Source organism: Macaca fascicularis, chromosome 11 (genome assembly GCF_037993035.2).
Source record: "Macaca fascicularis isolate 582-1 chromosome 11, T2T-MFA8v1.1".
NCBI classification, from domain to species: domain Eukaryota; kingdom Metazoa; phylum Chordata; class Mammalia; order Primates; family Cercopithecidae; genus Macaca; species Macaca fascicularis.
In genome coordinates this window covers 74509449-74532658 of record NC_088385.1, presented here as the reverse complement: position 1 = coordinate 74532658, position 23210 = coordinate 74509449, and the positions used below count along the sequence as shown (strand labels likewise).

The window sequence follows — 23210 nt, the reverse complement described above, 5'->3', positions numbered from 1 at the left end:
ACAGGATGGAAGACTGACCACTGGGAGCTGCAGATTCTCTGGTTACAAATAATAATGCAAAAAATCGACATGATCTGGAAACCAGGATCCAGTCTGCTTTCCAAATACAAATACTTATGGATGGTAAGCATTAGATGGAAGAAGCAGGGCAAAAGGAACTGCCTGAACCCCATGGGTCATTGATATGAAACAGGTAAAGAAAAATAAAAGCGGGAAAGAAAACGTTCTCAGGTGGGTGGTAAAGGCAATAGAAACAAAGGGACTGACCAGTGTGTGCCACCTCTTCCCCAGAGACTGTTCTGTGGGAGCAGCTGCTGCCCAGGACAAAGAGGAAAACAGGTGTCCCTGCCTACTTTACAGCAGATCCCAATAGAGAGCACAGAATGGGTTCCATGGGCCACTCAATATGCTTCCCAGTATTTATGAGACCCCACCACCCCAAGGACAGGGACTGTAACTTCCCAGCGGGGTATCCTTGCCTGCTGCCTAGATGGAGCTGATTTATCAAGATAAGGGAATTGCAACAGAGAAAGACTTTAATTCATGCAGAGCCAGCTGTATAGGAGACAGGAGTTTTATTATTCCTCAAATCAGGATAATTTAGTAGGCGAGGGGTCAGAAAGTGGCGATTGCTGATTCGTCAGGTCAGAGATGAAATCTTAGAAGTTGAAGCTGTCCTCTTGCTCTGAGTCAGTTCCTGGTTGGAGTCCACAAGACCAGATGAGGTAGTTTATAGATCTAGGTGGTGCCAGCTGATCCATCCAGTGCAGGGTCTGCAAAATATCTCAAGCACTGTTCTTAGGTTTTACAATAGTGATGTTATCCTGAGGAGCAATTTGGGAGGTTTAGAATCTTGCAACCTCCAGCTGCATGACTCCTAAACCATAACGTCTAATCTTGTAGCTAACTTGCTAGTCCTACAAAGGCAGTCTAGTCCCCAGGCAGGAAGGGGGTTGGTTTTGAGAAAGGGTTGTGATTGTCTTTGTTTCAATGTTCAACTATAAACTAAGCTACTCCCAAAGTTAGTTCAGCCTACGCCCAGGAATGAACAAGGACAGCTTGTAGGTTAGAAGCAAGATGGAGTCGGTTAGGTCAGATCTGTGTCACTGATCTGTGCCACTGTGTAATAATTGTCTTAGTTATAATTTTTGCAAAGGCAGTTTCAGGACCAGTCTATATTTCAGAGTGCTGATCAGAGGCCAAATGTTCTGGAAGAAACAATAAGAAAGCACCAGCCAGGAGTTAGGCAGTGAATGCCCCTAATAACTCGCTCAAGTGTTAGGGTGAAATACTAAAATCCTCTTCCTGCCTCTAGAAAAAAGAGAAATCTCTGTGCCGGCTTCCCAAAAAGAGGGCTGTTAGAACTGGTGAGTTCCTTTCTGAGAGAGAGTGATGTGTAATAAAATGAAGTGAAGTTTCCAGAGGCTGTTGCTCAGTGCACAGATTTTTGCTGCCGCTTCTCAGCATTTCACGGGTGTCCATAATTTGGTAGAGAGGTTATATGAATGGAAGATGGAAAGGGTAAGGATTTTTGTAAAGAGCATCAAGTATTTATTCCCTCAAGGGTTCAAATGTGAGTGCTCTTGAAGGTGGGTCTGGTCCTGCTCCTCACTGCAGGCCAACGAGGCTGTGATTATTTGCCTTCTGAAGCCCTATGTTAGACAAATGGTTTTCTACATTTTTATCAAGGCCAGAATCCCAAGAAGCACATCAGAGGTAATTCTAAATTAGAAGTGACAGAGGTTGGGCTTATCTGTAACAAAAAGCATGACCTAAACTGCTGGATATCATCCTATTCCTAACGAAAAATGGTTGGGCACATGCAATGAATTTCTCTGCCGTCCAGCCCCGCCCAGGTTTGTGTCTGTTCCACTTATTACTGCCTCTCTTGGGTGGCCAAGGACCCCACCTTTTGTCCCATTCAAAAGCCAGGGTGGTTTTTTGAGTGGGACAGGTAGATGGGAGCTCAGCGGAGTCTCAAGTTGCAGACAGGTATTCTTCTGCTGAGGACTGAACCCCAGGCAGCTGTGGAAGAAAGGCTGCCTCCTGGCACAGGTGAGAACTGCCTCAAAGGCTCTTTGCTTGGGTAATGAAAAAAGAAAGACGGCCACCTGCAGCTTTGGCTTGGCTTCCATGTGGCTCTTGGCCACTGGCCATGCTCTGTCACCTCTGTAGTCTTTTCTCCCCTCCTGGTAACCCAGATCTGGCCCTTCAAGGGCACCTCCCACCTAAGTCTTTCTGTGTTCCAAGAGGTAGGGTGGGCAAGATCTCCTACCCTACTTCCGCCTCTCAACCCCTCCCCCACAACAGACACATGGTTTTCTTCTTCGCCTTTGTTGTCGCATAAACCCGCAAGTGGGACACTGAGTTCCTCTCAAAGCCTTTACTTTTAATCCAAATGAGTCCCACAAATAAATAAGAAACAAACCTGTAATTAACCATTTATTTCCCTTATGGTTTTAGATACAGCAATCCTAATTCTTCTTGGATCAATGTGGAAGCCTCTAGCAACTACAAAAAGTATCAGGAAATATGAGGAAGGAAGGAAAGCATAGAAATTAATAGATAAGATCTTGTACTATCTAATAGACACTGTTACAAAAGGAATAAATGGCATGCAATTAGCAGAAAACAAACACCAAGAGGAAGTTAAAAGCATGACTTTGGGCTGGGTGTGGTGGCTAACTCCTATAATCCTAGCACTTTGGGAGGCCGAGGCAGGAGGATCCCTTGAGGCCAGGAGTTCGAGTTTCCAGTGATCTATGATTGCACCATCGCACTCCAGCCTGGGTGACTGTGTGAGACCCTGTCTCTTCAAAAATAGAAAATTTTAAAAAAGACTATTTTCAATAAAGCTTAGATTTAAAAAAATGCTGTGTCAGAACTTGTTTCAATACCCATATTTGTAGCTCAAATGAAAAATTTAAAAAGAGGTTAAGGGATACTTCTCTCAAGTTCTTTCATTGGTTACAGTTAACCTCACTAAATCATAACCTCAAAGCTACAGCCGAACTTTAGCCAGCCTTCCCTACCCCACACAGGGTTGGGGAAGATATCTATAGCAAAGGTTGGTACTGCTTTGGAGCTTTGCATGTCAGGAGTACCAGGTTGTTTAAAAAATGTGGACCATGAGCCTAGCATGTTCATATTTGCAAATGGTTTATATTAGAAATTAATATTAACAAATAAGGTTTCTTTACTTCATTCAACAATTATATTTTGAGTTCTGCTCCGTGTTGTTCTTTACTGTTAGCCTGTAGAGACAATGTCATAACTAAAGAGTTCCTACTCATTGGAGCTCTTAGTGGAGGAAACAGATAAATAAAAAGTAAAAATAAATACTGATTTTCATCATTACTATGAAAGGAATAAATAGGGTGATACGATGAGTAAGAGAATACCTGCAACAGGGGCATTATTTTAGAAAGTACAGTCTGAAAAGAAAGACCTCTCTGAGAATAGTACATTTTGAGTTAAGATAGGCCTGGAAGTACAAAAGTCCTGATACAAGAGCCAGTTTAGGATGAGGACCTGAAGCAACATCAGTGCATGGCTTGAGTCTTTGACAAAACGAGGGGAAGGAGAAGAGAAATAAGGTTGGTCAGTAGGGAGGGACCAGAAAAGGCCACAAAAAAAGTTGACATTTTAATTCCAATTTCATTGGGAAGGCATGGAAGAGATTTTAGCAGAGAAGGAATGTGGTTTGAATTCCAGGTTTAATGTCAACAGTTTCTAAATTGTGCTCTAATTATTAATAACCACAGCTTTATCACCAAAACGATGACCATGCAGACACCCAGAAAACTGTGGCGCACCTGCGTATCATCTGAGCTAGCCACTCAAGAGGCTTTTCCAAGTTTAGCCTCTTAAAGTTTGAAAATTCTGAATCATGAGGAACTGCGTCATTTTGGAAGTTAACCTGTATCACAGAATCGCAGGTAGAAATGCTCCTTTCTTCTCCCTCTGGGTCAGGAGCTAGTGAGTGTCTTCCTCTCTGATTATATCCAGGAAAATAAACAGCCCCCACGGCCAACCTAGATAGATGAACTGACCCACCAGGTTATACAGAAAAGCAGTCACCAAACTTTTTGGCACCAGGGACTGGTGTCATGGAAGACAATTTTTCCATAGACTGCGTCAGGGGGAGGAGGTGATAGGTGGGGGGCTGGGGGAAAGTGAGGGTGTAAGGGGAGTAGGGGGAGGGATGGTTTCAGGATGGAACTATTTCACCTCAGATCATACCAGTCATTAGATTCTCGTAAGGAGCACACGACCCAGATCCCTCACCTGTGCAGTTCACGATAGGGTTTGTGCGCCTGAGAATCTGACGCCCCCGCCGATCTGACAAATGAGAATCTGACGCCCCCGCCGATCTGACAAATGAGAATCTGACGCCCCCGCCGATCTGACAAAAGGTGGAGATCAGATGGTGTGCCCACTTGCCTGCTGCTCACCTCCTGTTGGGTGACCCGGTTCCTAGCAGGCCAGGGGCCAGTATTTGTCTGTAGCCCGGGGGGTTGGGGACCCCTGATACAGAAGACCTGTTACCCTGATCTTGGTACCATATTCCAGGCCTAGGAAACTACACAGGTGAAGACAAGCAAGCTCCCTATTTCAGACATCAGGCCTGGGAATGGACTGTTTGTAAAATGGTCCATGAAGAATATAATGATTTCAGCAGCTGTGCTTTGGGTGAACTTTCTTCCTTCCGATTTTGGCTAATATCTTGATGGCTTTTTTATAGCTTCTGATACCACAGCTCGTTAGCACTTAGTGAAAACATCTATACTGAATTCTTACCTTCCTGAGTCTGACTTAACTTCTGGTGACTTGGGGGTGAAGAGAAAGGGGGCTGACAATATTTAATTTGGAATGGGCTGAGATATATTTTTTGTGGGTCGATATTTTCTCTGCAGAATTGACCACCTAAATGTTCAAGAGCTAAAAATGGAGAATGACATGCTTCCCATGCCATTGGCAAGGCCTCGAGGGTCTCAGTAAAACATCACTTAATATTCATGAGGTTTCTTTCATGCATGCCCTCCTTAGTCTCAGGCTATAGAGCGGGTTAGGTGGAGGTGCTTATGAAGTGCTCTCTGATGAACAGAAGCATAAATCTCGAGTTTAATTAGTAATGCTATTCAGCTCCAAGACAAGCTGACATGCCCTTTGTAAGACTTTGAGTTGGTAAAGCCAGGGGATCAATATCAGTTTAAAGGTTGTTTCTCTCTATTCACACATAGAACACAACAAAGGAAAGAATTCTTCTAGGAAGAAACAGCAGAGAGATCAGTCTCTTCAAAAGTGGGTGAAGACGTAGACAATGACCATTTTTCACAACAAACATCAGCAGAACCATTATGTGTTTTAAACACAGATTTAATGGGTGGGTTTGTGTGAATGTGTGCATTTGGCAAAGTTCTCAAGAGCTGTTCTTTCTTCATGGGGCAAAAAAAAAGAAACTCAGCAAAGGCCAAGGAAACTATTTCAGCTAAGAAAGGAACTGCAATGGTTTGTAATGTAACTCATGAAATAATTGTAGCCAGAGCCAGAAAATGCAGTCATTGGAAAAGCCTCAGTAAGAGTAAGACTGTGAGGGGCCCCAGACAGCTGTGCTTTCATCTTTACAGTCTCTACTACAGGATAATGACATTATGATGACTTTCAAGACCTATATTTCTTTATGAAAGAAACTATTAGCGAGAATCAGAAAATTATAGACAGGCCCTAAAAATGGAATAGAAGGGGAAGTTCTTTTGAGTTTACTTAGAGAGAAAATAATTAAACTCCTTTGAAATGATCTTTTATCTTAAAGCACAAAAGAGGCCCTTGGAGAGGGAAAAGACCGTGGCCAGGACACATGGTCAGATCAGGCCTTCACAGGCCAATTGCTGAAATACATGAAATTAAAAGCCATCGATTTAATTAGGTCACCTTAGCACTTTGATCAGGGAGACCATTTACCAAGTGTGACGTTGCTCGATATTTGGCTATTACAACAGAAAGAAGAAAAGTAGGATCAATCGTTGAAGAAGAGCTCATGGACATGTGCAGAGACAAAGTGTTTAATGAGCCAGCGAGTGTTCGCTGTGGTTGCTGGGGTCTGGATTTGCATTTGCTCTCCTCAGATGCCCTTCTCTGCCTTTCTCTGTCCTGTTCTGTACCGCAGAAGACGGCTGACTCCTACACACTGTCTAGGCTACTGGACCATTGGCTTTTGATTGGAATTGAGACTAGAGAGTGGGAGGAAAGACAGATATGGGTATTTTCCTCTGCTCTGTCCTCTACTTTCACTGCTAAGCTCTGACAAGGCGGCGTCTTCTTAGGCCCCTGTCTCCAAGCCTCTAGTTCTCAATGGACTCTGGGAACACCATTCCGCTGCCTTTCAGCTCTGCAGTTGATAATGGTTTTCTGCTCTTGCCAATCTCTGGTGGCCTCACCATCTGTCTTCATCCTACCCACACCTTTCACAATAGCCCCTCTTAACGTTTGCTTCACTCAGACCTCTGGAGTTGAACTGTTTTTTTCTGCCAGAACACTGACTCATATAGTCCTAAATACCTTGTCACACACAAGAAAAGACAACAATTGTATTCTAAGGCAAATGGCTACAGTATACCATTGGTACCTTACTTAAATGCAATGCCTTCATGTGGAAAATAATGTGACATTAGTACAGAACTTGGATTGGCAGTTTGTTGTTTTTTCGTTGTTTTCAGCAGGGGTCCATGTTCTTTCTATAGGCATGACAGAAGTCTGGGCCAGAGCTCCAGATACCAATTATAAAATTTACATTACTAGGAACCCAGAAAGATAAAACAAAACAGCGGAAGTTAGTTGTAGCAAGTTTTCTGAGTAGTGTTAATGTTATAGTCTTGCCAATGCACCGCAATGTAGCAGTCTCTTGTTGTTTGAGGTATACCAAGGTTCTTTGCCTCATGACCAAGAAAATTAAGGAGCATGGACACAAAGGGTGAGGCTGGAATGAATGTTTAATAAGCAGAAGAAGAAAACTCTCCACCAAGGAGAGAGGGCCCAAAAGAGGGCTGCCAACTATGAGGCTGAGTCCAGGGTATGAACGGACTGGGAAGGGGAGGAGTGTGCTGACTGGTCTGCAGGCTGTTTTGGAGAAAGCACCACTTAGAAAGAGGTATCATAGTGTAAAGAACCAATTGGAGGCAGAGGTGAAGGCTTGGCTTGGGACCTTATCCTGGGACCAATCAGAGGCTGAAGTGATGACTCAACCTATGTAAATGAAGACTTAGCCCGCAGCCAATTACAGAAAGGTAGGCATATGTAAAATAGGTGAAAAGTAAGAGACAAATAGGTGAAAATAAGTGACTATGGCATGCCAAGGAGAGAGAAATGTGTCCAAATAAGGGTAGAATTTGTTCATCTGGGTTCACCGAGTAAGCATCTCCATTCAAGGATGCAGGCTCTTTCTTATCTGGGGCCTGCAGTTTGATTTTCAGGCTGTTCTTTGTTTGAAGGAATTTTTACCAGGGACTCACCCTAACTGCCTGCCTGACGGGTTTCTTACTTTCTCTTTTCTCATTAAAAGAGTTTAGGACTCTACAAATATTTCCCAAAGAATCATTTATAAAGGAATAGGGGCATCGTGCATTTGTTTTCCCCCAGCTATAAGAAGCTAGTCAAGACAAGAGACTGGTACGTAGACAAAAGAGAGATAGAAGAGGAGAAACGGGAAGACGAGGAGAGAGGAAAGAAGGAAAGAAAGGGTCGGGGGTGAGGAAAAGAGAGAACTATAAATTCTTTCTTAAATTTCAGCTAGGGCTAGTAAATTTTCTTTTTTTGAAAACTGAATAATTTTATTTGCAGAATTAATGGCAGGATTTTTGCTTTGTAGAAAGGGCCAGCCTACATAGATACTTAATTTATAACCTGGAACTGAGAGGCCTTTCCTGAACAACTCTATCTAAAATATTTCACCCTCTCCCATCCTTGGTCCTCCACCATAATCCACTGTCCCATGATGTGTTTCACTGTTTTCACCAGGCACTTGGCACCACCTAACATTACACTGACGGTGCTTGTGTGTTTGTGGATTGTTGCTCTTGCACCTGGAATACCAGCTCCATGAGGCCGGGTGTTCCGTGTGCTTGTTCACCAGCGCCAGGTAGACAGTGGGCATCAAGGTTCACGCGAACAGGGGAAGCCAGCAAGGCTGGAAACCTGCAGTGGTGGTTTCTCCTGAAAGGCATGTGGATGAATGATGTTGACCAAACAGCTGTGATGACGTTTTGTCTCAGGAAGTCTAAATCCAGGACACTTACTTATTCAAAGGCATTTCTCTCCAAAAATTACTTTTTTGTGAAAACCTGTTTCAGGGCTTGATTCACGTGTTGTTCGTGGCAGAGAATGAAGTGTCTCTTTTCTCTTCCTCAGTGCTGTGTTTTCTTCCTATGAGAAGAAAAAAGAAAAGACTCCAGATGCAGAGCCTCAAATTGTCGGCAGATTTTTTGAAACTCCCCTGGAATTTGTATTGGTGATACCGAGTTTGGTGCAGACTGACAAGTGAGTAATCTTCTATCTTATCGCTTTAATTTCAGGCTTCAGAGATGCCCAGCTCTGTTGTTCAAAGAGTTTTATTAAACATTTGTGAGGAGGGGAAAGCAGTCTCTGGGCCTGTCTGATTTCATTATCTCTGACAGAGCATGCAGATGGAGTGGAGCCAGTGGAAGGCCACAGACAGCCATTCATGGCACCACGCTAAAGCAAAGGCCTCTGGAGCCTCCCGGCACTGATCATACATGTTCTGATCTGTTGGGATCTTAGTCCATGTTCCATTGCTTATAACAGAATGCCTAAAACTGGGTAGTTTATGTAAAAAAAAAAAAAAAAAATTGACTTCTTACGTAATGCAGGCTGAGAAGTCCAAGGTCACAGGGATACGTCTGGTGAGATGGGGACTTGCTGGTGGGGCCTCTGCAGCATCCCCAGCAGCACAGGGAACCACAGAGCAAGGGTGCTCAGCGCGCCGGCTCGGGTTTCACTTCCTTTTACGAAGCCAGCCGTTCCACACCTGTGATAATTCATTAATCCTTTAACCCATTCATCCAAGGATCTACGAATAGATTAATCTATTTATGAGGGCAGAGCCCTCATGACCTAAACACCTCTTAAAGGCCCCATCCCTCAACACTGCCACATTGCAGATAAAGTTTCAACATGAGTTTTGGAGGAGACATTCAAACCATAGCAGGATTTCTCACACATGAATTCACGTATGAGAAGCATACATGAATCTCAATACATAACCCAGCGTATGCTTCTCAGTTATTAAACTACAGCAGTCTGGTCAAAAGACACAGACCTACTAATCCCCAACCTTCAAATTGCTTCACTTAGTACAGTTTCTGCTGTTGCTCATCTCACTAGCAAAACTGCATTCTCTGATAATTTTTCCTATAAGTCCAGATTGAGCGACAAGCTGCCAACAGTTCCTCTGCCAGCTTCGATGCATAGTTGGAATCTAGCATTCCATAAAGACATTTGGATTGCATTCGGACAATGTTTGAATCATCCTAAGTATAGGTACAGACCTCACAATACTCTTAAAGGCAAGGATTGGTCCGATAGCACCCACTGAAATGGAGGTCCTGGGGAGGGGACAGACTGGCTTGCGTGTCCCATAAGAAGCAGCACTAGGTCATATGAAGGCAATTAGCCCAGCCAAACAATCTGCCCCTTCCCATACATATTGTTCTAGTTGCCAAGAAGGGTCTCCAACTTTAAGGGTGGCCATACTGAAGGATGTCCAATGGAGTTTTGTAAAGAATTGGGATGAATAAAGGGCTGGAAGGAGTGCACTGGTAATACAGAATGGGCAAGAATGCAGAATGGGCAGGTAGATAGTCAAGAGCCCCAGCCTGGCAGTCTGCATTTAAACCCTAGCTCACTGACTGGCTTCATCCTAGCCTTTCTCAACTCTCAAGAAATGGTAAGCTCAACTGAGAGCCTTATAAAAATGCCCATGTCTGGGCACAACCCCCAAAACAATTAAAATAGAATCAAATTAGAAGCTCTGCTACTACCTGAAAGTTCTAGCAGAATGCATAAGGTTGCATGATTCAAGATATTAAGTGTGGGAAAACCGTAAATGCAGAAAATGCAAAGCAGATGAAGAGGTTGAGTTTCTTTGGTTCCCCTGGCTACACTCACTCTGAGAGATGGTGGTAGCATTGCTAGAACCAAAGGGTTTCCAACCAAAGAGAAAAGTACAGCTAGGGTGACCCAGGATAGGCAGGGTCACGTCCTGCTCAGGCTCCAGTACTCCCTAGCTGCCTTGAGGTCTTTGGATACTCCCTGGCCTGCGCTCAGGCTATAAAACTACCTCATCCACCTAAGGCCAGGCAGCACTACCTCTGATTCTTTGTTAAAATCCTACTGACCACCAAAGATAAAAACAACACCACTTCCTCAATCGACCCCTTCCATCTTATCTAAGAATTTTGTTCTTGCGTAACCTAACCCATTTCCTTGCACAAAGAAAGAGGATGGCTTTTTTTTTCTTTTATGTTAGAGACCGTATTAAACTTGGCAGTGTACAGACTTTCATTCAAGGATTCACTGCCTGTAACAGTCGGGTTGTGCAGGGCACTGTCCATAGAGCTACAGGTGATAGCCTTGGCCCTAAGGTCCTTGAGGTAGACACAGATTAGACAAGCATGCTACAGACACAAAGTGCAAATGAGTGAATTAATAGACACACACACACACACACACACACACACACACACGCACGCAGGAAGCCATTAGCATGGCAAAGAAAGGAACATCACAGCAATAACAAAACCAGGAGAAAACCCATTTTCTTTTTCTTTTCTTTTTCCTAAGTGAACTCAGCAAAGGTAGAGAATGACCCATTTTAACCTAGACAGTGATCAGATGGTTCATGTAAACTGTGATTTTCACTGCTTCTTCTCCAACCCAAGAAATAATGGTTTTCTTTGAAGAACTGATGTTGTACTCTAAATGATACATTGGGCACTAGAATTCAGTGTTCTGTTTCTCTGTAGGATAATAATGGAAACTGGAAACATATCTAATTCTCAAGTTACATAATTAGTAACTTTACACCATGAAAAATTAAAAAAGAAAAAAAAAATGTCCTGCTACAAGATAGCATCTCAGGAGGTAAAGCTGAAGTTGTTCTGTAGATTTAAAATTATTTAGTATGAAGGCTTCTTTAGCCCTGAGTTATTACTGTTTTCTTCTTCTGTTAACATTGCCATGATTGTTATTATTATTATTATTATTATTATTATTATTATTCCTGTTGATCACTGTGAAGAGGAAATATCACCATAGAAGCTTGGAGGCTAGAGAGTGGGAGGGAGAAGGGGAATGGCTCTGACACACAGACTCAAAACCACAGCTCTCTGCATCTCCTGAGAAGCCTTTCAAAAAGGTGTTTTCTTCAAAGGGAAGAATTTAGGATTAGGTTTTCTATTTCTAGTTTTCATGATACCCAGAGAATGACACAATTCACTCTTTGGTGAATAACCCCATGGAAGGCAGAGCAGACCAAATAAGAAAAGAAATATGAAGATTAGCTAGAAGACACTGCATCTGTAATGGGATAAATCTACCAGTCCCCTTTTCTTCTCCTTTTGGTCCTCCAGGTATGTAATTATTATTTCTTATCCACAGACTCAATGTGCCTTTTTCCAGAACATGGAATCTTAAGTTGACTTAATAAAGTTATACTTTTGATCTCAAATCTTCTTAAAAGTTGGGTTTCAGTTCACTGAGCACGTCAGGGGATTCACAGAGGTCTATACCACAGTCAGTCATAATTAGGAAATGACTTGAGCAACAACTGGAATCAGGACCTTTTTTTAAAAAAAAAAAGTATTTCCCCTGAACAAAGAGAAGTTCCTCCTTCGGTGAAATGCATCTTTGTAGACCTAATGGCTAATTTCTTGTTTTCTTAAAGGGCATTTTATCTCCTCCCTGGAATCTCGATCAGAGAAGTAGGGTCACTCCTCCACCTCATTCTCCCTTCACCCCAGACACACACACTTGCTTTCCAACTCTTTGCTGCTGAAGGTGTCCCTTTGGCACACACAGAAGGGGAGAACAGCCTCTCCAAGCATATCTGTTAAAGTGAGAGGAGCAGGGTCGGCAACTGCAACCACAGCAAACAGTCTACATCAAGAGTGCACAGTCTTGCCTCATAGGTGAGAATTTAGGCCAATTCAAATATTTCCAAAACACCTCTCAGAGCCAAACGCTCAGCCCCGTGCACTTAAGTAGCAAACACTGCAGTCCTCAACTCAGGGATGCAGTCCTCCCTGTTCATGTTTGATTAGGTTCACATAAGAATATTGACACTCCCGATTTCAAGTTACTAGTAGGTCTAGTCTCTGAGATTTGCAGAACTCCATACCGTAGCTGTCATTGAATGCAGTCTGTACTAAACTCTTAATCATAATCATTAATGTTTCATAGCGCCAAACAACGTACAAGTAGCTTTTACATCCACTGTATCTGGTGCATAGTAGGAGCTGTGAAATGAGAAATGGATGAATGCGAAATGACATGATTTTTAAGAGATTAAAATGACCTGCCAATGCTGAGGAAAAGGGGGATGATGAGAACTCTCCCTGGTGTTAGAGTGAGCTTCACTTTCCAGAAGAAAGTTCCAAACATCTATATTTATGACAATGTTCCATCTAGATTTCCAAAACAGTTCCCATTTTGATTAATTTGGCTTCTTGTTGCCATAAATACCCTTGTACTTGCCATATTGGGTACCTTGTATTCTTAGTTTATTGTCAGCATAACTAAGACTTGCTGCAATTTTTGCTGCATAACCAGGCCTCTTAAACATAAAAAGCAGTCCTAGGTCGCTCTCAGTTTCTAGGCTGCAAGTATACTATACATATATATGTGTGTGTGTGTGTGTGTATGTGTGTGTGTTGTGTGTGTATGAAGAATGCCAAATCAAGGTTACAAAAGTTGCGAGATGATTTATACATCAGCATTAAATAATTGAATACCTTGAAGCCCCCCAAAATACAGTGTCATTGTGCTATTCATGTGAAATTTATATAATTCTGTGTATGCACACACACACACACACACACACTCACCCTCTTTGGATGGTGTGGTTTGTGACTGGGTCACCAGTTTAATGATATATAAACATCTTTTGGTTGTATCCTTGGATTCCCCATATTTCTGGCTGGCTAGAAGTTCATTTGGATATCATACTAAACACCTAACTGGGAGATCCTGTATTGATACTAAATGCCCTTCTGGCTGCCAGGTGAAAGGCCTTAGGGTGCACGCTAATAAACCAGCCCTGAAGAGTAGTACAGGTTCCGAGTAAACTGTTCTGCCTAAGGGGAGACAGCACATTCCCAGAAATGGACTGGGAGCGTTGTCTGAGCTCTGTCCTTTGCTGTCCTTGCTTTGAGCTCACAGTTTGGGAAGAGCTGGGAAAAGCCCTGTGGCCTGGAAACAATTTCATAGGCTGAATCATTTTTAAAACTAACTGGAGAGTTGTTAGAACCTCTGCTATGGGCTCTCTGTTCCACAGTACCTTCAAAGGGAGTGATGGGTAAAGCGCAAACAGAATCAGCTTTCAAAACCTCCCTGGCTTCCCATCTGCTGCTTCTGCGGGCTTCCTGTGAGAAAAGGGAACCGCTGGCCTGTGGGAGAGGAATCAACTATTTCCCAAAGCCACTGGGAGAGCACTTTTCAAAGGCAAAAGGAAATCTTCCCATGAAGCTGTTAGTTACCAAGTCCGCACTGAGCAAGACAGTGGTGGTGAGTTTTAGGGATGTTTTAAAGCCTAGGAAGGGAGAGTTTTACTTCTATGTCTGTTAGCATTCATAATGTGTGTCCTCACAGGCCCTATTCCTGGGGCACCAGTACTTACAAGTAAGGCGTGGTGGCTCATGCCTGTAATCCCAGCACTTTGGGAGGCTGAGACAGGTGGATCACCTGAGGTCAGGAGTTCAAGACCAGCCTGGCCCACATCTCTACTAAGAATACAAAAATTAGCCAAGTGTGGTGGTGCACACCTGTAATCCCAGCTACTAAGGAGGCTGAGGCAGAAAAATCGCTTGAACCTGGGAGGTAGAGGTTGCAGTGAGCCGAGATCGTGCCACTGCACTCCAGCCTGGGCAACAGAGCAAGACTCTGTCACAAAAAGAAAAAAAAAAGGATTTTCTACTAAATTAAGGGACAGAAATATAACATGGCGACAGGTTAAAATAAGACTTAGGAACTCCTGTATGTTCCTTCTCTCCCAGCATCCTCCACGAATGCAGGGATTGGTGCTGGCTTCATGAAATATCTTTCCTGTATTAGGAATGCTGCCCCTCCCCTCTGACTCTATCCTTGTCGACAGCTGTCCAGGGTCTGGGCCACTTCATTTGGTAAAGCCTTGGGTCAACTTATTTAATCACTCCATATTCATTTTAGTGATTAAACCATGGCGAGAGTGAAAAGTAAGGGATAGTGAGAGTTTAAATATTGTTGCAGCTCCATAGAGGCAGACATCATTGAAAAGTCTGAAAATGTTATATTAGCCATGCAGTCTGTGTTTGTGAGCTTTCTCTCATATGCCTACTCATAGCATTGAGGAGTCAATAAAACTGCTAGGTATCTAACAATAATAACAGTTTTTATTGAGCACTCGTATGTGCAAGGCAAGGTGTTAAATGCTTTTTATACATTAATTTATTTAACTCAGTCAACTCCTGAGAAGCTTGTATTATTTCTTCCCCTTTTGCAGATGAAAAACTGAGGCTTAGAAAGGACAAGTGACTTGTCCAAGGCCACACAGGAGTGTTGGTGAACTCAAGATTCAGATTCACGCTACTTAACTCTAAAGACAGAGATGAGAGAAAAGGAAATATGTGCCGAAATTCTCACGGCATTTACCACCTATTCCAGTCATCTGAGACTTAGCATAGTCTCGCATGTGTCAGTTATCATTTCAAGTTTTATAATCACATTAAGATTGCAAATTCCTTGAGGTCAAAGACTGAGTTTTCTACTTCTTTATATTCTTCAGAGTCCCTAACATAGCAATTTGTACAAAACAAGCAATTAATATGTGCATTAATAAATCTAAAAGAGGGGAGTTAAATTATTATCAAGTGAGTTGAAGAAAAAAATGAGCCTACTAAGATAAAAGAGAATGAAGATGAGGATGTGTCTTCCCCATTTTCCAGGATATGGGTCATTCTAAAAAGACAAATTCAGGGCCTCTCTCAAGCTCCAAAGGAGGGAACTATCCTAGGTTCATTAACTTTCTGAAATAGCTACCTTGAAAAGGAAGAGGGCAGTGGAAGCCTCCCACAGCCTCCTGAATATGTCAGTGGGAAATGATTCCAGCAAAGCTCCCATGTAAATCAAGCTTGGCTCCCCAAAGCCCCAGATTCATACAATTTCAGAGGCTCATCCCTTTAATCTTTCTGCTCTCTCCTGAGGGCTTATAACTTCTGCAGTGGCTGGAGGGGAGAAGGAGTCACAGAAGCTCAGCCCTGATGCAAAAGTAAGCGGAAGACAGACTGTGAGCCATCAGGAGTGAGTAAGATAAGCAGCAGAATCCTCTAAGCAAAACTCCCAGGCAGAAATGCCAAGGACCGAGGTCCCAGAAAGCTTATAGATTCCAATAGGCTTGGAAAGAGAAGCACCCTTACGGCACAGCCTCAAAGTCAAGCAAAAAGGCCATGCTGCTCTCATCACAAGAGGGCTGTGTTGTCTACACTGTCTCCTTTTGAGAAGTGTGTCTCCCATATGTGCACACGCACTGCATGCACACGGCTGCCCTAACTGTACTCAACTCTCTCTTGTCTATATCAAAGTACGCAGCTGTGATTCTTTTCAACAACACTGGACTCTAGGTGGCCATCGTGCTTCCTGGGGGCAGCTGCACGCAAGTCAGTATGAAGTGGGAAAAGTAACATCAATAGATTAAGATGAGTAAAACCCCCCCTCTCTTTGGTCTTCTGATAATTCAGCAGTAACTGTTGCCTAGATTTTGGTATCTCTCCTTCATATGTACAAGTAGGATGTGTTACTCTTTAAGACAAAATTCTGGGAACGAGGGGAGGGACATTCTCTTTTCAAGATTTGTCTGGTGCCATTTTTGTATATAATCTGTGGCTAAAGCCCATCCCTATGGCTGGGTAAGTGTCCTAAGGCTGGGCCCTCAGGACACCACTTCCCGCCCGGACCTATATCCTAGCCAGCAGGATCTCCGCCAGCAGTGCACATCTGTGATCGTGGCCCAGGGAGGAGAGGGTTGCCCTCCCAAATGCTGCCTTTGTGGACAGCTTGCCACTCCTCTTGTGTGATGCCAAAGCCTAGCACTGAGCTCAGGTTTCCCTCACTGCAATGTGATACACTGCCGTTAGGTGCCTGGTGCTGTGTCTGCTGTTTTGAAAATGAAAATATTTGCTTCTAACTCCAGCTACCAACTGTTAGTAACCTTTACTCCTATCCACATGCCAGCTTGAAACTGCCACTGTAGCCTTTGGGTCTCCCTGGACTTTCACAACAGACTAGACACCATATCCTTTTAGATTGGTTTGGACAGCCAACAGCCATTGTCATGAGCTATTCACCACCACAAGCATAGCCTACTTTTTTAAAGGGCTGCAATTGTATGTCACTTCCAAGCTACCATGGGGAGGACCAAGAAAGAGAAACAAAGGATTAGAAAGTAAAATATGAGAACATAACAAACCTGTGGAATTCACTACATCTTTCAGAACATAACTGGCTAGACTAAAAAAATGTGCATGCTATCAAAGAAAGTAAATGGAAAAAATAATATCAAATATGTTTGATATTTCAATATAACAGTGACACAGCAAAAGAGGAAGACCCTATTTAAGAAGTGGTACAACCCATGGGAATTTAAAAACAGGTGAGGATGTGTAATATTTGACAACACTATCTCCAAGAAGAAACAAGACTCTAAGCAATGCAATAATGATACTGTTTCGGATATGAATACAGTAGGTCTAGCCTAAAAGCAGGTGTCACAGGCAAATATTCACTTGTGGGTAGTAGGCATCTTAGCAATGAGAACAATAGGAGACATTTAGTGCTGGCATAGATAGAGGTCCCTGGTAGCCAGGTTAGTTGTTCGTGATCATTACTTATCATTTCTTGCTTACCAAGAAAATTATCAAAATATGAGTTTGCTCTGTGATTTAGTCAGGGTTTGCCACAGACACAGAACCAATAGGATATGTATATATATTCATACATATATATATATGTGTGTGTGTGTGTCTGTGTGTGTGTGTAGAGACAGAGACAGAGAGGAAAATGAATTTATTAGGGGAATTAGTTCACTTGATTATGGAGGCTGAGAAGTCCCACGATAGACTGTCGGTGAGCTGAAGAACGAGGGAAGCCGGCAGCGTGCTCAGTCCAAGTCTGAAGGCTTTAGAAGCAAGGAAGACAATGGTGTAAATCTCAGTTCAAGGCCAAAGGTCCAAGAGCCCAAGGGTCCACTGGTGTGAGTGCTGGGGTCCAAAGATGGGAGAATCTGGGGTCTAACCTCCATGGGCAGGAGAAGATGGGCATCCTGGCTCTGGAAGAGAGAGCAAGAAGTCATCCTTCCTCTCCTATTTTGTTCCATCTAGGCCCTCAGCAAATTGGAGAGTGCCTACACACATTGAAGGTGGATATTCTCCACTCAGTCCACTGACTTACATGCCAATCTCTGCAAGCATCCTCACACCTGAGATAGCCCAATCATTCTAATCAAACTCCAAGTCAACTGGCTTTGCTATCAAAGCAAAGAAGCTTTGTTCCCTAAGAGGAACAAGTTTAGTGCCCACTGAAGTAGTGAGAATAAATAATGTTTTGCCAGCTATCTGGGTGCCTCTTAATCTGGCCAAGTTGATACTCAAAACCAGCCATCACACTCTGGCACAAAGCAAGCTGGGACCTCAATACCCTGTGTCACTGGGGAGGACTTAAGAGTTTTAAGTCTAGATTTGATGGGGCAGTACTGAAAGAGAGAAGGGACTAATCCAGTCAATCCTTCCTGAGCAGCCGAACTGTCAGAGGTACAATGTAGAGAGGGCATGAAATGTTCAGACAGAATTCAGCAACCCTGATACAGAGGGGTCCATGGTAGAAATCAGGAATCGAGTAACAACCAAATATAGCAAGTGGCACCACATTTCTAGGCATATAAAGAAAGACTAACACCTAGAATGTGTAAACAATTTGCCAGGCTCTGGGCTAAGGGTGTGACGCTACCCAGTGAGAGAGGTACTATTTTTATCCCCCATTTCTAGATGGATAAATTGCAGTTCAGAAATTGTAACCCCATTGGTACTTGCCAAGTAGGGATATAAACCAAAGCTCGAGCATTTCACCCTGTACAGTCTGATTCTTCAACATTCGCCCCACCCCTTCCACATTAGATACCTGCAATAAAGTTAGGACTGGTTTTTACTGGTCTTAGTCAATCATGGTGATTCATTAACCAGTGGTGGTTCGGGAACTTAGACCAGTCAGCGTCTAGCCTTTCCCTACTAAAATTATTGACTCAAGAAGAACATATGACTTAAATTGGTTCAAGGAAATGAACAGGAACAACTTGGGCTCCAAAGATCAGTGAGAAATGTTGATTTTCCCTCCAGAAGTGAACAGAGAAGCACATGATACTGATTGTTACTCAAAGCCACCATACTACTAAGTAGAGCATTTACCTTAGGATGAAGTCTTCCTTGTGGATTATTGTGTGGAGAAACAGAAGGACCCTTGTTTATTGATGACATAATTAAACAGGAGGATCAACAAGATTTGTGGCTGTCCTACCTCTGGATTTTGTTTTGTATGAGCCAAGAAATATCCTCTCTGTTTAAATTACTTTGAATTGAGTCATCATTTCCCTGCAACTGAAAACATTCTAACCAATATCTACTTCATGGGACCTCCTCAGAAAAACAAGGAAGGAGTAATCAAAACCCATATAGATGATATCCTTCATGTGAGCCATTCCTTAATATGCCCTTTCATAGACGAGAAGGGTAAAGTCCAGCAAAGTTGAGCAATTTGTCTTAGGTGACACAGATAGTAATTGATAAGGCTGGACTGAGTTCCTCTGAGTATCTGACACCAAAGTCTGTATGATTTCCAATATGCACAATGAAAATCTTGGCCAGTAATGAAAGGTATGCAGATCATATTCCAGTCCTATGCAGAAGTTAGGCAAAGGTTCACTGAAGATAAAATCTAATAAGTAATCTGGTTTTCACAGCAGAATACCAGTCACAGCAAGGAACTTGTGTGCTGGGCAGAGAAAGCCTCTTGTATGACTGGGCCAACGTGGCAGGAGAAGGGAAAGGCTGTGATTCAGAGGCTAATCCCCAGCACATTGGACACTGGGTGGAAGGCCAAAATGTGACCTTCAGACTCTACCAGCTGCTGTGTGTGAGGCTACTGATCACCCTTCCTGCCCTGGTCAGGAATGGCTCAGCCACCAATGGGGGAGCATAGTAGCTCAAATGAAACATCTAGAAAAGACAGAAGATGGTAAAAAGAAAAAAGGAAAAAGAAAAAAAGGGAGGAGAGTGAATCCAAAGATATTATGAACATAATCATTATGAATGTAATAAAAAGTGACTCCAAACAGTTGGTTCATCAGGATGTATCAGTCCTCTCTTGCCATTACTCTACTATGTGCAAGTTTTGATTACCTGTTTCGAGGTAAGTTTTTACATATATTATTTTCCTAAAACTGGTTACCATTCTGTCCTAATTTCTTGCTCAAAATTTATATTTGCATCTGAAAACTCAAAGTACTGTGGCACCTGACTACCTTTCCCAATCTGTTCCTGATCCAGAGCTGCACATATGGCTGCTGACGTTGAAGACAGCACTTTATTTTAGGGGGTGCCAGTCACATGGCTTCCCCTCGAATGGTGCAGTGTACAGTCTGCACAACGATACCCAGTAGTCTTGCCTGGTTCTCTTAATTCCTTATGCAAAATTCATCTAAAACTTTTTAAATATCATATTTTTTGCCAGATGTGGTGGCTCATGCCTGTAATCTCAGTGCTTTGGGAGATGGAGATGGGAGGATCACTTGAGGCCAGAGTTCAAGACCAGCCTGGGTAACATAGCCAGGTCCACCCTCTGCCTTCTCATCCCCCAGCCCCCCATCTCTACAAAAACTTTTAAAAATTAGCTGGGCATGGTGGGACATACCTGTAGTCTCAGTTATTCAGAAGGCTGAGGTGAGAAGATCAGTTGGGCATAGGAGTTCAAGGTTAGAGTGAACTATAATTGAGCCACTGCACTCTAGCCCAGGCAACAAAGTGAGACTCTTATCTCTAAAATAAATAAATTTTAATTTAAAAAAAAATTGTGTTTGTGCCTATTTTTACTGTTACATATGAGATAGTTTCACTGATGGTTGCCACAGTTGCTCAAGCAGCCAAGTGGAAAGGAAAGTGTTCTGACTTTAGTTTCAAACAAATGTAGGCTGGAATGCTGGGTCTGCCACCTACTTGCTAATTGACCGTGGCTAGGTTAACCAACTGAGCTACTGTTTCACTATCTATAAAATGACAATATCAGCCTCATAGTATTAATAGAAGGATATGTACTAAATGAGAAAAATGTGTCAATGTATATTTTTGTTGTTACAATTATTCTTATTAATATTATCAAAGTCCCTAACATAGTGTCTGCAATGGAAGAGATTCTCAATAAATATTAATTCCCTTATTGAATTTCAATGTCAATTTCAGTCCCTTTTCCTGGCAGGGGATAAACTTAGTCCAGCAGATGTCTGTATCCTAAGTGAGGAGGACAAACATTTTGCATTTTGCAAATTGCATCCGTTGAGAAGTTCTGGGTTGGGGGAAGAGGGAGAGACATTCTTTGGTCAGACATTTAAAAAGTACTGCATTCTATCCCTGCTCTTAAAGATTCTCATTGCTCATTCGTGTATTGAAAGCCTTGAAAAATCTCACTTCAAACAATATGAATGTTTTACAACATATTTCTCTAATTTGATCATGAATTAATTTTTACATTAGACAAATTAATATTCATTAATGTGTTCCACAGAACATACTTTGGGAAGTGTTGGGTTAGGGCTAGAGACTAGGGAAGTTGAATATCCTCAGGGTAAAGATTGGTGTGACCAAAAGATGACACTAACCAGATGGGTACCAGATGGGCACAAAGTTCTTCTGCAAAGCAGAATCATATAAGGGACTGAGGTTATGACTTAGTAAGTGTATATTATTCCCTCTGAGCAAAACAGGAGGAGTGTGAGGAAGGAGATGGATGAAAGAGGACAAAAAGGGAGAACAAAAGCATCCATCACTATATCAAGCATTTATTGAGCAACTACTATGTGAAGGATGTAGAGATGAATAGCATTGTCCCTGCATTAAGGACATAAAGAAAACAGAGTAAAGAGAAACAGACAGAGAAGGGCCATAGGAAAAAAAAGATAATAGATTTAAAAGAAGGAAAGAAGATATACTTGAGGAAAACTTTGTCAAGATGTACAGGTGGAAAAGATTCCAGTCTGTTCTGCCTCACAAAGGCTGGCTGGGCACCCAATCTTTAAGAACATGGCAATGAATTGATTATCTCTTTTTTAAAAGTGAATCCTGCCAAAAGATTAAAATTTTGTTTAAGAAGATTAACCATAACTAAGTAATTATATTAGAAAATTTCGGTTATTAAACTGGGCAGCAAATTCTCCAAAAGCAATAATGAAATAGAAAACTATCAATTAATGTTTATGATACATTTCTGAAGCAAATATGTACAGGCCCTAAAACAGCTTACACATGATTCTAAAACTAGAGAGGATCTAAAACTCTTCAAGTATGCCATTGGAATATGCATTGCATTCTGTCATCTCATTTGCAAAAAAAATGTGAACAAATTCTCTTCTGTGAAGGAAGATGAAACAAGGAAAAATAAATGGAAAATTAGAAGCTGCACTCAGAGGCAAGCTCAGCACCTGGGAGGCAAGCTTTAAAAAACTCTGAAACATGAGTGTTCTTCTTGGAATATTGGAGCTTGTCATTGCCCCCTGCCTGCCTGTCCTTCTCCCTCCTCTCCACCAACATGTACCTTTGGTTTATCTCCAGCTCACTGACCTTCTTTATTCTTAGAAAAGGAAGGTCTCAGGTATAGGGTTTGATGCCGTTTGGGTATTTGTCACCACCCCCAAATCTCATGTTAAAATGTCATTCCCTCTTGAACCTGGGAGGTGGAGCTTGCAGTGAGCCAACAATGAGCCACTGCACTCCAGCCTGGGCGACAGAGCGAGACTCTGTCTCAAAAAAAAAAAAAAAAAGAAAAAAAATGTAATTCTCAGTGTTGGAGTTGGAGCCTTGTAGAAGGTGTTTGGATTACTGGGGTGGATCCCTCACAGTGTGGTGTTGTCTTCATGATAGTGAGTTCTCATGAGATCTGGTCATTTAAAGGGTGTGGCACTTACCCCCCTACACTCCTCTCTCTCTCTCTCTCCCTCTCTCCTGCTTTTGCCATAGGAAGTGCCTGCTCCTGCTTCACCTTCCCCATGACTGTAGGCTTCCTGAGGCTCCCCTAGAAGCCAAGCAGATGTTGGCACCATGCTTTCTATGCAGCCTGCAGAACTGTGAGCCAATTAAACCTCTTTTCTTTATAAGTTACTCAATCTCAATCTTTATAGCAATGCAAGAATGGTCTGATACAGGGTTTTACCCCCTAAATATTCTTTTCCCTTATGCTGATTTTTGTATTGGGTTAGCCCCTCCTTTCTGCTTTCATACATTCATTTTTCAGCAAATATTTATTGAGTTCATACCGCACACTGTGCTTTGAGTGTGGGGGCACTCAAGGCATCTGCGAATCCCTCCAGCTTTATTGAAATAAGATTTATTTTCTCTTCTCAGTCATCATAGATTTTATCGGTTTTTATTTTGCATCTTGAAAAATACCTATGGTGTTTTTACTACCTCAGGAAAAGAAAAAGACACACTGATAAATTGTGTGTCACAATGACTGTGGCCGGTTCCATTGACTACCATGCTTCAGATTCTGCCACTTTTTTTGACAGGTATAATGTGTTTCCTGTCTGAGTTGTTGGGATTTTGTTGGTGGGACTATAATAACTTGGTGTGGGGGAGGGTGCCATTTCCCCTCTTTCTTCTGTTTTATTCCAGCATGAGTTTGTGCACAGA

General features: G+C 42.4%; 1 long non-coding RNA gene across 1 annotated transcript; it reads left to right on the top strand.

Moving 5' to 3' along the window:
* LOC135966102 (uncharacterized) lies at window positions 1-22660 on the top strand. Its single transcript, XR_010579205.1, has 3 exons — window positions 1-123; window positions 8407-8535; window positions 22539-22660. It is a non-coding gene; the product is annotated as an uncharacterized lncRNA (long non-coding RNA).
* Window positions 22661-23210: the final 550 nt, after the last annotated feature.